General features: G+C 49.8%; 1 long non-coding RNA gene across 4 annotated transcripts in view; it reads left to right on the plus strand.

Moving 5' to 3' along the window:
* LOC114670863 (uncharacterized) overlaps positions 1 to 13,772 on the plus strand; it is a 106,230-nt gene that overhangs the window by 29,121 nt on the left and 63,337 nt on the right. The window contains exon 2 of one of the 4 annotated variants that reach the window (XR_003720651.2): positions 8,097 to 8,165. The exons of the other annotated variants lie outside the window; for them this stretch is intronic. This is a non-coding gene — a long non-coding RNA (uncharacterized LOC114670863). The remainder of the gene's footprint in view (positions 1 to 8,096; positions 8,166 to 13,772) is intronic. 4 annotated transcript variants of the gene reach the window in all.

Below are 13,772 nucleotides of genomic sequence, written 5' to 3' on the forward strand. Positions count from 1 at the left end.
CAAAACCCATCTCCACTAAAAATACAAAAATTAGCCGGATGTGGTGGTGCGCACCTGTAATCCCAGTTACTCGGGAACCTGAAGCAGGAGAATTACTTGAACCCAGGAGGCAGAGGCTGCAGTGAGCCAAGATTGCACCACTGCACTCTAGCCTGGGTGACAGAGCAAGGCTATCTCCAAAAAAAAAAAAAAAAAAAAAAAAAATCCAAAAACCAAAAACCAAAAAACACCAGCAGCTGAAACCCAGGACCCCATTCTTCCCAGATCCCCTGTGGAAGTAGAGGAAGGGACTCTAGTAAGGGAAGGCAGTGACCCCTGCCCCCCACCTCTTCCCCAAGCTCTGGCTCTGTGTGATGAGATCACTTTTCAGGATTCTAGCCTTTATCTTAGTCTGGGGGAGGGGGACTACGAGGCCTTTCAGTCCCTTTCCTCCAGGACTCCTCCCTTTCCAGAATATTACTCCTGAAGTCAACCCTGTCCCTTCTGTTCCCCAGTCCTCTGCCCCACTCTGGGCTGAAAGGCTCAGAATAAGAGTGCCCAGAGTCAATGTTGTTTTTCCTGCCATGACTCTCCCCCTCACTCTGCTACTCTACTTCCTGTCCCAAATCACCCATCTGCTTTTTTAAAAGCCCCTCTCCAGAGCCAGCTGCAGCCCAAGGGAGAGGCTGGCTGGCCAGACTGTGGGGCAATGCTGGCCCGTATCCCATCCTCACATCTGCAAGTCCTGACCCTTTCTTAGGTGAGGAACCCAAGGAATCTCTGGGTCAGGATCTTTAAGCCAAGCATTGCCAAAAAGGCAACCTTTAGGTGAAAGCTACTCAAGCCATGGGCTGGGAACCCCCTTTGGGAGGAGAAGGGCTGAGGCCTGATTGCTTTTTAGCCCAGCAAAGCACATGTGTATGAACCAAACACTCTCCTTTCTCAGTCTAGGCAAACTCTTTAGATTTTCCCAGGATTTGGGAGATTGGGGGTGGGGGTGGGGAGGGGTGCAGGGAAGGAGGTGCGTGACTCAGCTCCTCCCAGGAGCCTTGGTGGGGGACAGGGGACATAGCGTCCTGCCCGAGTCCTCCTCCCCACTCCACCCCCAGCCTTGGCCAACTCAAACAGGCCCCCTCCCTGTCCATTCCCTGCTCCTGTTTACACCGGGAGCCCCTTAGTCATTCTTTGGCTGGCCTTTCTACTCTCCCCAATATCCCTCCTCTCTTGGCTTTTTCTGCCCTTATAAGTCCTCTCCCAGTGGCCCCAACACCTCCTGCCTTTCCTCTCACCATGCCTGCCTTTGCCTGGTCCTCTCTTCCTCTGCTCAGGGTTCAGCCTGAACTTGGGGTCCCCTCCTAATTAGAGCTACTTCAGCACAGACCTCCAGGCCTGGAAGCTGACCTAGAAAGGACAGTGAGGAGGGGTAGAAGCCGTCAGTCCACTCTTCTTCAGAAGAGGAAATAGGTGTAGAGAGATGAAGTGATTTGTCCAGGGTCATATGGCTAGCCAGTTAGCGGTGAGTCTAGAACCTAAGTGTTTAGATTCCAAACCCACTGCCTTCTCCTCTGAGCCCACTGTCCCTCTAAATGCTCTATCTTCTCTCAGCTTTTTCTTTTCATCTTGTATATCTCTCAGCCTTTCTCTGGCCAAGGCTGTGTGTCTCCAAGTGCCTCTGTTTTTTCTCTGAAACCTGACCTCTTTGGTACCCTCTGTCTCTTCACTGCTCAGTAGGAATGATTTGCTGTGATGACTGACTGTTATGAATCACGGTCTGCTTGATGGAGAGGAAGAAGGTGAAGGGCAAGGCCAGGACACTCACCAGGCTCCTGTTGTCGCCAGCCTGCTTGCCTTGAAGGCTGGAGTTTTAGAACCAGAAGAGTGAACTTCCACAGAGGAGTTCAGGATACAGGTGCAAGTTCTAATGCCAGGAGTCATGCTGAATTTTAGTAGCGTGGAAGAAGGTGGGGAGTACTGATAATGGTTTATTTAGCACATGCTGTATTCCTGGCCCTGGGCTTGACCTTTAATCAGCCTCTATCCCATTTATCCCAACTTATCCAGCACTGAAGGTATCATGATCCTCATTTTACTGTTAGGAAACTGAGGCCTGAAGGAGAGAAGTGACTAAGTGAAGGCCAACAGAAAGGGGCAGAAGTGAAATCCAAACCCAATCCCAGTAGATTTCTTTTTTTTTTTTGAGACGGAGTCTCGCTCTGTCACCCAGGCTGGAGTGCAGTGGCCGGATCTCAGCTCACTGCAAGCTCCGCCTCCCGGGTTCACGCCATTCTCCTGCCTCAGCCTCCCGAGTAGCTGGGACTACAGGCGCCTGCCACCTCGCCCGGCTAAGTTTTTGTATTTTTAGTAGAGACGGGGTTTCACTGTGTTACCCAGGGTGGTCTCGATCTCCTGACCTCGCGATCCGCCCGTCTCGGCCTCCCAAAGTGCTGGGATTACAGGCTTGAGCCACCGCGCCCGGCCATCCCAGTAGATTTCAAAGCCATTGCTTTTCCCACTGCAATGTCAGCCCTGTAAACCAGGCTGGGTTTCTACAGGGGTATGGGGGAAGATCCTAGAGTAGGAATTATAACCTAGATCCATTGTCTTTGGGGTGGGGTGGGGAAGATTGGGTATACAATCCATTAATCCTCTGAAACTGGATGGAAGTTTTTGTCCGTATGTATGTGATTTCTCTGGGGTGAGACTCAGTGGCTTCTTTAAGATTCTCAAATGCCTGGAAATTCTGAGAACACTGAGGCTGGATGCCTTGGTTTCAAGAAACAGACTCAGGTCTTGTTGGGCTGTAAAAAGCCTGGTTGGGTAGGGGTGGTGGAGGCTGAGGTGTCCATGAAATAAAACTTCCTAGGCCGGGCGCAGTGGCTCATGCCTATAATCCCAGCACTTTGGGAGGCCAAGGTGGGTGGATCACGAGGTCAGGAGTTCGAGACCAGCCTGGCCAACATGATGAAACCCTGTCTCTAGTAAAAATACAAAAATTAGCCAGGTGCGGTGGTGGGTGCCTGTAATCCCAGCTACTTGGGAAGCTGAGGCAGGAGAATTGCTTGAACCTGGGAGGCAGAGGTTGCAGTAAGCCGAGATTGCGCCATCACACTCCAGCCTGGGTGACAGAATGAGACTCCATCTCAAAAACAAAACAAAACAAAAACAAACAAGCAAATAAAGAAGTTGGATCTCACAGAGTGAAGGAAGGTGGGATATTTAGGAAAATTATGAAGCTGAAGGCAGGGATGGGGGGATTTCCAGAAGTAGAATAGGAGCCCAGTTATACCAGGATCCATTCTGTGTGTGTGTATGTGTATGTCTAATAGAGGGAAATTGGAAAGTACAGGAGTAGACCATCTGCACCCTCAGGCTCTGTTGCTGCTCTGACTCAGGTCTCTGCCTAGAGGAACTGAGGGCTCTATCATCTGTGAGTCACCTCCACCATCCCCAAGCCCTGTCTGACCCAGGAGAAACCCCTGCTCTGCGTCCTATGCCTAAAATAAACCCAGACTCCTCTCCTTTTTCTATCCCCAGTTTGCACACAGCACAGGAGGGGTGGATGAAAGATGTTGACTAGGGTGACAAAAGCAGACATTAGCGATAAGATGCTTGGGTTCTTTTGTTGCTCCAGGACTCTGAACCCAGTGATTAAGACTGTGACTAGAGCCAGATGTGGTGGTTCACGCCTGTAATCTCAGCACTTTGGGAGGCTGAGGCGGGCAGATCATCTGAGGTCAGGAGTTTGAGACCAGCCTGGCTAACATGGTGAAACCCTGTCTCTACTAAAAATACAAAAAATTAGCTGGGTGTGGTGGCAGGAGCCTGTAATCCCAGCTACTCAGAAGTTTGAGGCAGGAAAATTGCTTGAACCCAGGAGGTGGCGGTGGCAGTGAGCTGAGATAGCACCACTGCACTCCAGCCTCGGCGACAGAGAAAGACTCAGACTCTTATGACTAGATACCTCTGTGGGGAAAAAACTGGGAGTTTTTCCAGGCGAGACTAGGTTGGGGAGGCACAGGGGGACAGGGACTAGGGGTGGGCACTGACAGGAGAGTGTCAGGAATCCAGATTAAGCAGATCAGTGGGAAGGAATTTCCCCCACTCTTGCTAATGTCTTCTCTTCCAAAAGTTCTTGAGTTTTTCTCAATTTATTTTTGGCATTTTTGGAGGCACCAGAATGCTACGACAAAATGTAACAACCCCAGATAGGAAGTTAAAAGGAAAACAAGATCCTCTGGGGTGTCCTAAACATTGACCTCATTTTATCTGCTCACTCAGGCCACCCCCATGTCTTTCCTTTCTCTCCCCTTTGCTGCCTTGTACCTACCTCTCGAGAGGAAAGGGGTGCCTGAAGCTTCTCAGCTCAAGGGCCTGGAAGTTAGAGGAGAGAACCATCCGGGGTGGGAGCTGTGGGTGGGAGTGTCAGCTTCCTGGGATGGCCTTCCCAGATGTAAGCACATCTGGAGCCCATCAGGAAGGGACCTGGAGCACCAGGATTCCCAATGCACATCCGACTGGGGCTGTGAGGGGTTGAGGATGAGCCAGGCGTTTCCTCCCACCTCTACAAGTCCGACTGCCATTTCCAGCCCTCTCTTGGGAAGGATTATCAATCCCAGACAGAAAGGGCATCGGAAGAGGCTGGGGAGGAAGGCAGGAGGCCACAGATTGCACTCCAAACCCAGACATGCTATGTTACTAGCCTCAGCTCTTTCTGGCTTTATAGAGATAACAGCATCTCTGATCAGGTAGGAATCAGGGTGTGTGTGTGTGTGTGTAGAGCATAGTGTGCCATTAGTCCTTAACACAATGGCACAAAGTTGGGGATGGGGCCCAGCATGTCCCTCTCCTTGGTTTTCATAAGTCTTCCTCGTGAGTTCTCTGGACCTCTAGCGCTCCTCATCTCTCTACCCCCAAACAAACACATACACTCCTTCCTTGGCTGCAAATTCCTCGCTGTCCATCATCACCTCACAATGAGCACATTTGTTTTCCAGGGATCATGTACAGGGCTAAGAAGAATAGGTCCATCCCCTTGCCTTTCTCTTCAGGGAGAGCTAACCTGTTAGGGTGCTGAACTAGGGGATAAGTGGGGTTTACAGCAATTCCTGCAAAGGTTCCAGGTGTCCCCAGCAGCCAGTGCATAAAAGTAAAATGGAGAGTCTTGGGCTGATATTTATGAGCCCGGTGACACAGAACACTCCTGGGAAGCAGAGCCCCCTCCGTTTCTTCCAGAGCTATAACTTGAGGAGGCACAAAGCCTTAGAAGATTCTTAACCCCTGGACTCCAAGGTTGAGGCTTACTAAATTGAGATAATAGTATAAAAGAAGGTAATGTTGTATACAGTTTATACATTCACAATTCACAAGTGGTTACTTCTGGGTCTAATGTACAAAAATGTATTGAACTTCCTGCTTTACCTGTAGTAAGTAAGAATACCCACACCCCCCACCTCTGGCCTCAGTCCTTGATTGGATTCAAAGCCCTAAGGGAGAAGCCAAGAGGAGGAGCTTTCTGACCCTTCGGTTTATATTCCCTTCAACAGATGTCCAGCAGTTGGGATTTTGGATGCCTTCTTCCAGTCTCTAATCTACATGTGGCTAGAGGGTTCCAGATGATAGAATTGTGGAACTGGGAGGTAGGGTTAGGGCTTCCAGGTCTCTCAGATAGAAAAGGGGTGTGTGATGAGATTGACCTGGAAAGAAGAGAAGTTTGGGGTTTGATTAAAGAGCTGCGTGCCTAGGAACAGGAACAGTGGAATGGTACTCCAAGCTTTCACCTCTAGGGAGAGCGGCCCTCCCTTCAGGCCACACTCTTCCACCCAGTCGGCCACAGCTGGCCACACCCCCACAGCTGGCTGGGAAATCTCAACCCTACCCCTCTCTAGAAGCCGATTGCTTACAGATGTTCTAGGAAGGGGGGGTTGTTGAGAGGAGGAAGGGCAGGATAGGGGTAAAGGGAAGGAAAACTCAAGGAAGGAGGGAAGACTCACTGAAGGGAGAGAGGAAGTTGTGGTCAGGTGGGGAAGCCTGTCAGATGGTGAAGAAGTCAGAGAGAAAGAAACAGTTGAAGAAAGAACGAGAGAAAATGAAAAAAAAGGGTCTCATTTTCCCCTGAAATCCACCCTACTCTTTGCGGGCAAATTAATCTTCCTAAACTAAGGCTCTGATGATGTTACTTCTCAGATCAAAACCTTTCGTGTTGGCCAGGCGCGGTCGCGCAAGCCTGTAATCTCAGCACTTTGGGAGGCCGAGACGGGCGGATCACAAGGTCAGGAGATCGAGACCATCCTGGCTAACACCGTGAAACCCCGTCTCTACTAAAAAATACAAAAACTAGCTGGGCGAGGTGGTGGGTGCCTGTAGTCCCAGCTACTCGGGAGGCTGAGGCAGGAGAATGGCGTGAACCTGGGAGACAGAGTTTGCAGTGAGCTGAGATCCCGCCACTGCACTCCAGCCCGGGCAAGAGAGCGAGACTCAGTCTCAAAAAAAAAAAAAAAAAAAAAAAAAAAAAACCAAAACCTTTCGTGGCTCCAACATTTTAACTAATAAAGATCTCAGTCTGCTCTAAGTTCCTAGAATTGTGTAAGGGACATTAATTAATAAATGCCATTGATCTAAGTAGTATACATTTTGAATGCTTACTATGTATAAAGCTCTGTGGGTTATGCTGGGGAGAATAAGGAGGGAGAAGGAGGGGGAAATGGGTTAGGTTGGAGACATAAATAAGAGCAAAGACGTAGACAGAGAGGGTTTAGAGAGAGGAAAAGACAGAGTGGCTAGGGATTGGTGAAGGAGAAGTGGGTGGAGGAACCAGGAAGGAGGATCCTAGAAAGATGGTAGGTGAGAGGAAAGGAGACAGGAAGGGGGAAGCACACAACAGAGAGGAGGGATAGAGGGAAAGGAACGTGAGGAGAGGGAGGGCAGGGGTGCAGAGTCACGGAGAGTGGGAAATAGACTTTGGAAGACTGGATTAAGGGACTCATCCTTTCCTCCTGCCAGGTCAGGAGTTCTTCACTGGCCGATGAGAGGTAGTGTGGAACACCGGTCTGCTCCTTCCTCTGCCACCCCCAGCTTTCCATTTAGGACACAGCTTTCTATGTCTTTTGTCATTTTGGGGTCATTGAGTTGAATCTACTCTTTCTTGAGTTCCCCACCCTCCCCCTCCCACCGCTGGGAAGATGACTTTCTGAAGTGACTTTCTGAAGTCATCTTCCCCCACTTCTTACACTGCAAGCTAGTCTCCCTTGTCTTTTTTGGTCTATCTTTGGATTTATTTCCCTGAAGTGGGTATGCAGGAATGAAGCAGACTAGAGGTGCTTCCAGATCTGTTCTGCCCTTCATCAGTGTCCACCCTTCCCCTCTGAACCAGTCCAAGACTGCGACATTTGTGTCAGAAGTCCCTTTGGCCCCTTTCCTGCTCCTGAATCCCTGGAGAGGTATTTGGAGGTGGGAGGAGGGGTAAGGTCCGAAGTGGAAAGTCTGACGCTGAGTCCAGGCCCCCAGCCCCACTCAGACTGGCTGAGCTCATCTCTCCAAGCAACCGCAGCTGGACATTTTCCATGTGATCACCTCAGGGAGGGGGGCTGGGTTCCAGAAACGCAGACAGAGCTGACTATCACAGCTTAGGAACAGAGCACCCTCAGGTGCCGCCTCTCCACCTTCTCCTGTGTTCTGCATGGGAAAGCCCTGGGAGAGTAGCAAGGAAAGGAGAAACAGGTCTGGAGAAGGGCCAAACCTGGAATATATTTTGGGTCCACGTTGGCCCAGGTTTCTACATCTTTCTCATGTTCACCATTTGTGCCGGCCAGGCTGGGAAAAGATCCTGTGTGATGTGAATGTGCCTGTGAGGTGAAAACCTCCCTCTGTGTGTGTGTATGGTCTGAAAATCTGAACGTGTTTGTGTTGGTGTATTTGCATGGGTGTACTGTATCCTGAGCTGTCAATCGGCTAAAGTTGGGGTGCGTGTGTGTGAGGTGTGATTGCCCCTGCTCTCATACTAGTGCAGTGGGAGGTGAGATAGCAGTTTGGGGAAGAGGGCTGCCTGTTCTTAAAACTCTCCCAACCCTCCCCACCACCACATCCCTTCCCAAACTCATGGTGTTCTCTTTCAACTGCAGATACTGGAGGGCCAGAGAAAGCAAGCTTGAAACAGAGAGGAATGGGTCACTTTGGTGGAGGAAATTGGGGTAAGGGGGCTTCTGGAACTGGCTGACACGGGAGTGATCATCTAGCTATGATACAGGAGCTGCTTTGAGAATAGCCCTGGCCTCTGCCATGAAGGCTGCTGAGCTGGAAGCTTTAGAGGGCATTTCGTGTGGGTCTTTGCTCTCCTTTCCCCACTCCCCCTGGGCCTGAGATGTCTGGACAGGCTGGAGGAGGTTGGTGGGGAGGCAGGGAAGGGGATGGGCAGGAAGCACTTGGCTGTTTGTTCCCTCTCTTTCCTGACTCCTTTGTGGCAGCAGGCTGGCTTCCTTCCTTCTCTCAGCATCTTGGCTCCCGGCTCATTTCCGCTCTTATGCCCTTAGTCTAGCTCTCAGTCTTGCACAGGGGAGTTTTTCCAAGCCGGGTCTTCTGGGCACAGGGACTCCTAGATAAGTGGGGTAGGGGCTGAGGAATGCAAATGAGATGTCAGTGTACCCTTCCCTCAGCCCATTCAAAGTCTGTAGCCCTGGATTGAATGAACTGGAGGAGAAGCTTATTTGCCAGGGGATGGGAAGCAGAAACCCAGGTGTTTGGTTACCTGGGGCCTGCCTCTCCTTCAGCCTGAGATGTGGAGAGAGCAGGGCTGGAAAGGCTCCCTACCCCCACCTCAGCCTCGCTTCCCTCTCTTCGTCCCTACTTGGCTGTCCTTGCTTCAGTCTGCCCCTGCCCCACCTCCCACCTCCAGCTACTGCCCTACAAGTCAAGGAATGTAAGTTTTATTTCTCACCCTCTCATTGATTAGTCATGGGCACCCCGATCCCCACGGGAACCGTTACTCACCCTTGGGCCCCCCCTCATCAGCAGTCTCCCCAGAACTGGCTGAATTCCTGTAGGAGGAGTTCACAGCCAGCCGTTGGACTTGGGGGGAGGTAGTGGGGGTTGTGGGTGGTGGGCAGTGTCCTAGAGACAGCCACTTTTGGAACAGTGGTTTGACCTTATTATGGCCCGGAAGCATGAGTCTCTCTCCTCCCAGCACACACATACATACACAGGGACGTGGCACTCCTGGTTCTAGCTACTTTAATCACCATGGGTATTTTGTCAGAAGAGGTGAGGCTGGGGTAGGGAAAGTGTCCTGTGACTGTCTGGAGAAGGGCCCGAAGCAACTGAATATTTAGTCTCTTCACTGGTGCTGGCTTTGGGGGCCAGGACTAGGGCCTGGGGCCTGCTCTTTGGACTTGGCTGAGTGCCCAGGCCTGGCCTCTGTCTCCCAGAATCAGACGGGGGCCTTTCCCAATAAGGAGCTTCCCAACTCTGGGTCCACTTCCCTGTTGCCCCCACCCCTTCTCCCCTCTAACAGCTCTTCTGCCCTAAAATGGCCACGTTTTTTCTTTCTTCTTCCCTCCCCTACACCCAGGTTTGGGCCCCAGGGGTAGAGCTGGGGGTTGGCTAAGGGTAAGACTGTACAAGGGCCAGATGGGCAGGTTTGGAGAAGGGTAATGAGATCCCAGGAAGAGAGAGGAACCATGCCACATGGCTCAAGTATGTATGGGGGGTGGAGGTGGAGGCACAGCTTCCTGGAGTTATTGTCTCTCCTATAATAATAATAGCTTATGCTTTATGCTACATAGTATGCATTCTAAGAGCTTTGTATGTATTAACTTGTTTAATTGGCACTGCCCCTCTATCAGGGAGGTACTATTGACCTATTCCATAAAATGAGGAAACTGAGGCACAAACTTGCCCAAGGTAAGCAGAAGAGCTGGGATTCAAACCCAAGCAATCTGGCTTTACTTTAGGAAAGACCAGTCCACTAGGTATATCTTTGGAATGCTAGAGACTCACTGGCAAAGGCAAAAGGAATGCCTTTATGAGGCTTATGGGGTGGTCATGCTCACAGAAGCTGCTGGTCAAGTGTACCCCACTTTGGACCTAGGTGTTGGATTCAGACTAAACACTTTCAAAGAAAGCCATTGACCCATTCTTCTTTTCCTTTTTAAACTAATTCTTTGTTTGTTTGTAGGAACAGGGTCTCACTATGTTTGCCTAGGCTGGTCTCGAACTCCTCGGCTCAAGTGATCCTCCTGCCTTGGCCTCCTAAAGTGTTGGGATTACAGGAATGAGCCACTGTGCTCAGCAACAAATTCACTTTTTAAAAACAAATCTAGGCCGGGCGCGGTGGCTCACACCTGTAATCCCAGCACTTTGGGAGGCCAAGGCGGGTGGATTGCCTGAGTTCAGGAGTTTGAGACCAGCCTGGGCAACATGGTGAAACCTCGTCTCTACTAAAATACAAAAAATTAGCTGGGCATGGTGGCGCACGCCTGTAATCCCAGCTGCTTGAGGAGGCTGAGGCACGAGAATTGCTTGAAACTGGGAAGTGGAGGTTGCAGTGAGCCAAGATCATGCCACTGCACTCCAGCCTGGGCAAAAGAGTAAGACACTGTCTCAAAAAAACAACAAGGCTGGGTGCGGTGGCTCACACCTGTAATCCCAGCACTTTCGGAGGCTGAGGCGGGTGGATCACGAGGTCAGGAGATCGAGACCATTCTGGCTAACATGGTGAAACCCTGTCTCTACTAAAAATACAAAAAATTAGCTGGGTGTGGCGGCGGGCGCTTGTAGTCCCAGCTACTCGGGAGGCTGAGGCAGGAGAATGGCGTAAACCCGGGAGGCAGAGCTTGCAGTGAGCTGAGATTGTGCCACTGCACTCCAGCCTGGGAGACAGAGTGAGACTCCGTCTCAAAAAAACAAAACAAAACAAAAAAACAAACACAAAAAACCCCCCAAATCTATTGATCTATTGTTGATGTGCAAATGACATACACGTTAGCACAGAAGCCATCTAAGTGTGACTGGAGGTGGAGGAAGGGAAGAATGCAAGAAGGGGCAGATATAAGGATTAGAGAAGACCCGGGAAAATAAGGAAGAAGCCAGTAAGCTTGTATGTGGAGGGACTTACTTGAGCCTTTCTCCAGCTTTTGCTCATGTTTTAGGTAGTTAAAAATAGTGATTTATTCTACTCACTGAGAGAGAGAAATGAAGAAGGGGATGAGAATTCTTTTTCCCTTGAAAGCACACAGGGACTCCCTGGGCTGAATCCAGGTACTTGACTTGGAAGTTCCAACTTGAGCAAGTCTGCCCTTCTTTGGCTTTCAATTTTGTCTTTCCTAAATCAAAGAAATTGGGCTAGGTGAGCCTTGAGGTTCCATCTTACCCCAACACATTCAGATTCTCATACAGGAACTCCGGGGAAAACCAGGGTTGGGGCTGGAGTCCTTGTGTGGGGGCTAGGAATAAACAAATAATTGGTAACCAGGATGAGCTCAGTGATCTAGGGGAAAGGCTCTGTAGGGGGTGATGGGAAGGAAGCCAGGGAAGGAGAGGCCAGACCCCAGAAAACTGAATGGAGCATGGATTCATTCATTCATGCAACCATGTACTTTCAGAAACTAAAACCTAGGAATCTGAGCTTCCCATCCAACAAGGTTATAATAAGCCCATGGGCTCTAGATGCCTAGGAAGGGCAAACTCCCAGTTCCCTCCCCAATTTTTGAGATATTACAGGAGAAAACAGCTAATAGTTATCCAGTACCACGTACAGATCTAAGCATTTTACATATGTGACCTCATTTAACCTCAAAATAATCCTATGAAGCAGCATTTTGTATCTTTCAAATTTATTTCCTCATTTAATCCTCCTCAACTATTCTCTAAAGTTAACAAGGGCATTTGATTGATGAGGAATCTTTAAAAGTGAGAAAAGAAGAAACTAGATTTGTAGTAGGATTTTCTAAGTGGTAAAGGTGGGAGCCCCTGGAAGGAGTTAGAGGGCTCTCACTTCCTAGCAAGGTATTTTCTGACTCTAGGCTTCCCGATTGTGGGGGGTGGGAGAGTGCTTTCCAGCTCTTGACAAATGGCAGATAAAGATATGCATCAAGTTACTGATCAGGAGCAAGAAAATGGCACTCTGATGTCTTTGAGAATGTTTATAAGAAGTCTCTAGACATAGAAACAATCACAGGATTGAGGATTACCTTAAATCTGCAAAGAGAGCTTGAGAGGCCAGAGGTAGAATTCTGAGTGAGTTAGCTCCCCTTTGTTTCTACCAACTACTGGTCAACAGCAGGAGAGAAGGAAATTAGATATATGGAGGGATTTACCTATTGTTTGGGGCTGATAGAATCCTGCCTCCTGTGGGTAATAGTGAAGTTAATTCTTCTATCACTGTAATCAGCAGGAGCTACAGGTGTGAGTGGTAGTGTTAGTGGAGAGGGGGGATGGTAGTGAGGATGGGATTGCCTGGAAGACCTCTGACCAGCTAGAAGAGCCTGAGATTTTGAGAGGGAGGAGAGAATTTGCCAGACGGGTACTTGCGGGGAGGGTCCAAGTGTTTGGGCTCCAGCCTGGGGTGAAGTCAGAGACATAAATCACACCTCCCAACTGCCTGTTTCCGCTTTGAGCTCAGTTCCCAGCCAAAAGCCCAGCTAGCCTGCCAGAGGAGTGAGCGCGTGGATGGGGGAGGGGCCAAAGAGCTGGAAGCTGGTGATTGGGAATGGGCGTCATCAGCTGGGAATCTGGTCTCATCAGGGTCATGAAATGGACTCAAAGCCAGGGCTGGTAGAGCAGGGAGCCCAGGGATTTCAACAGAACTGCTCTGTAGATGCCTCATGCCACGCGAGACACACCCACAACCACACCCTGTTTGCTGACTTCTCTCCCACACATAAAAACCACTGGGACATGCCTAGAGGCACAGACACCTACACAGACACACCCCCGCCCCCATCCAGCTGTTGCTCACTTGTGCCAGAAAACTCTACGTCTTCTGGATAAGTAGAACTAGGAGAAATGAGTGAGGGTTGAGAGATAAGGAGGATCCTGATCTTCGTTAAGATCTGGAAACACTTTTCTCTAGTAATCTTAAAGGCCTGCTCTGTGTTATCTTTTTGCCCTTCCCCACTGGGGATGGGTCTGGGTGATTTCCCTTCTCACTTTAGGAGAACCTCAGTGGTCTGTCGTCCTCTTGGTGGGTAGTGCCTCCTAATCACAGTGATGGCAGAACAGGAGGCAAGAGATTGAGTGTGCATGTTGGGCGGGGTAGGTGTTTGAGGGCAGGAAGTCCAGAAAGCCACTCAGACAATGGCCTTTTCCGCGCGCTTGGGTCCAGGCTGCTGGATCCTGTCTGACCCTAACAGCACCTCCTATTTTTCCCTCTGGTTAGCTTCCCACTCATACTCATTTCGGGGCATATAGGAGAGGCAGGATTCCTTTGGAGGAAAGGTGTCCTGTCCATCAGTCCTTTTCCAGGCGACTGTTCTGGGTTGACCACAAGGATTTGGGGGCATAAGTAACCTTATCAAGCCTGGGACCACCCCACCCATGCCTAGTGTCCTCTTAAATGTAGCATTTGTTATGGCCCCTACATGGTACAGCTGTAAGCACTTTGACATCTTAAGGGAATCATGAGGCTTTAATTTTGGGCTAAGTTTGTCCCATTTTGTTTTCTGAATTGTCTGTATCCTATCAGACTGGAAACTTGAATAAAGCAAAGATTGTGTCTGTCAATTGGTACAGCCCTGGACCAGCATTAGGAAAATAATATATGTCTTTTGATATTCAAGGTGACAATATGATTACACTGAAGAGAG

This window comes from Macaca mulatta, chromosome 11 (genome assembly GCF_049350105.2).
Source record: "Macaca mulatta isolate MMU2019108-1 chromosome 11, T2T-MMU8v2.0, whole genome shotgun sequence".
Lineage (NCBI taxonomy): Eukaryota > Metazoa > Chordata > Mammalia > Primates > Cercopithecidae > Macaca > Macaca mulatta.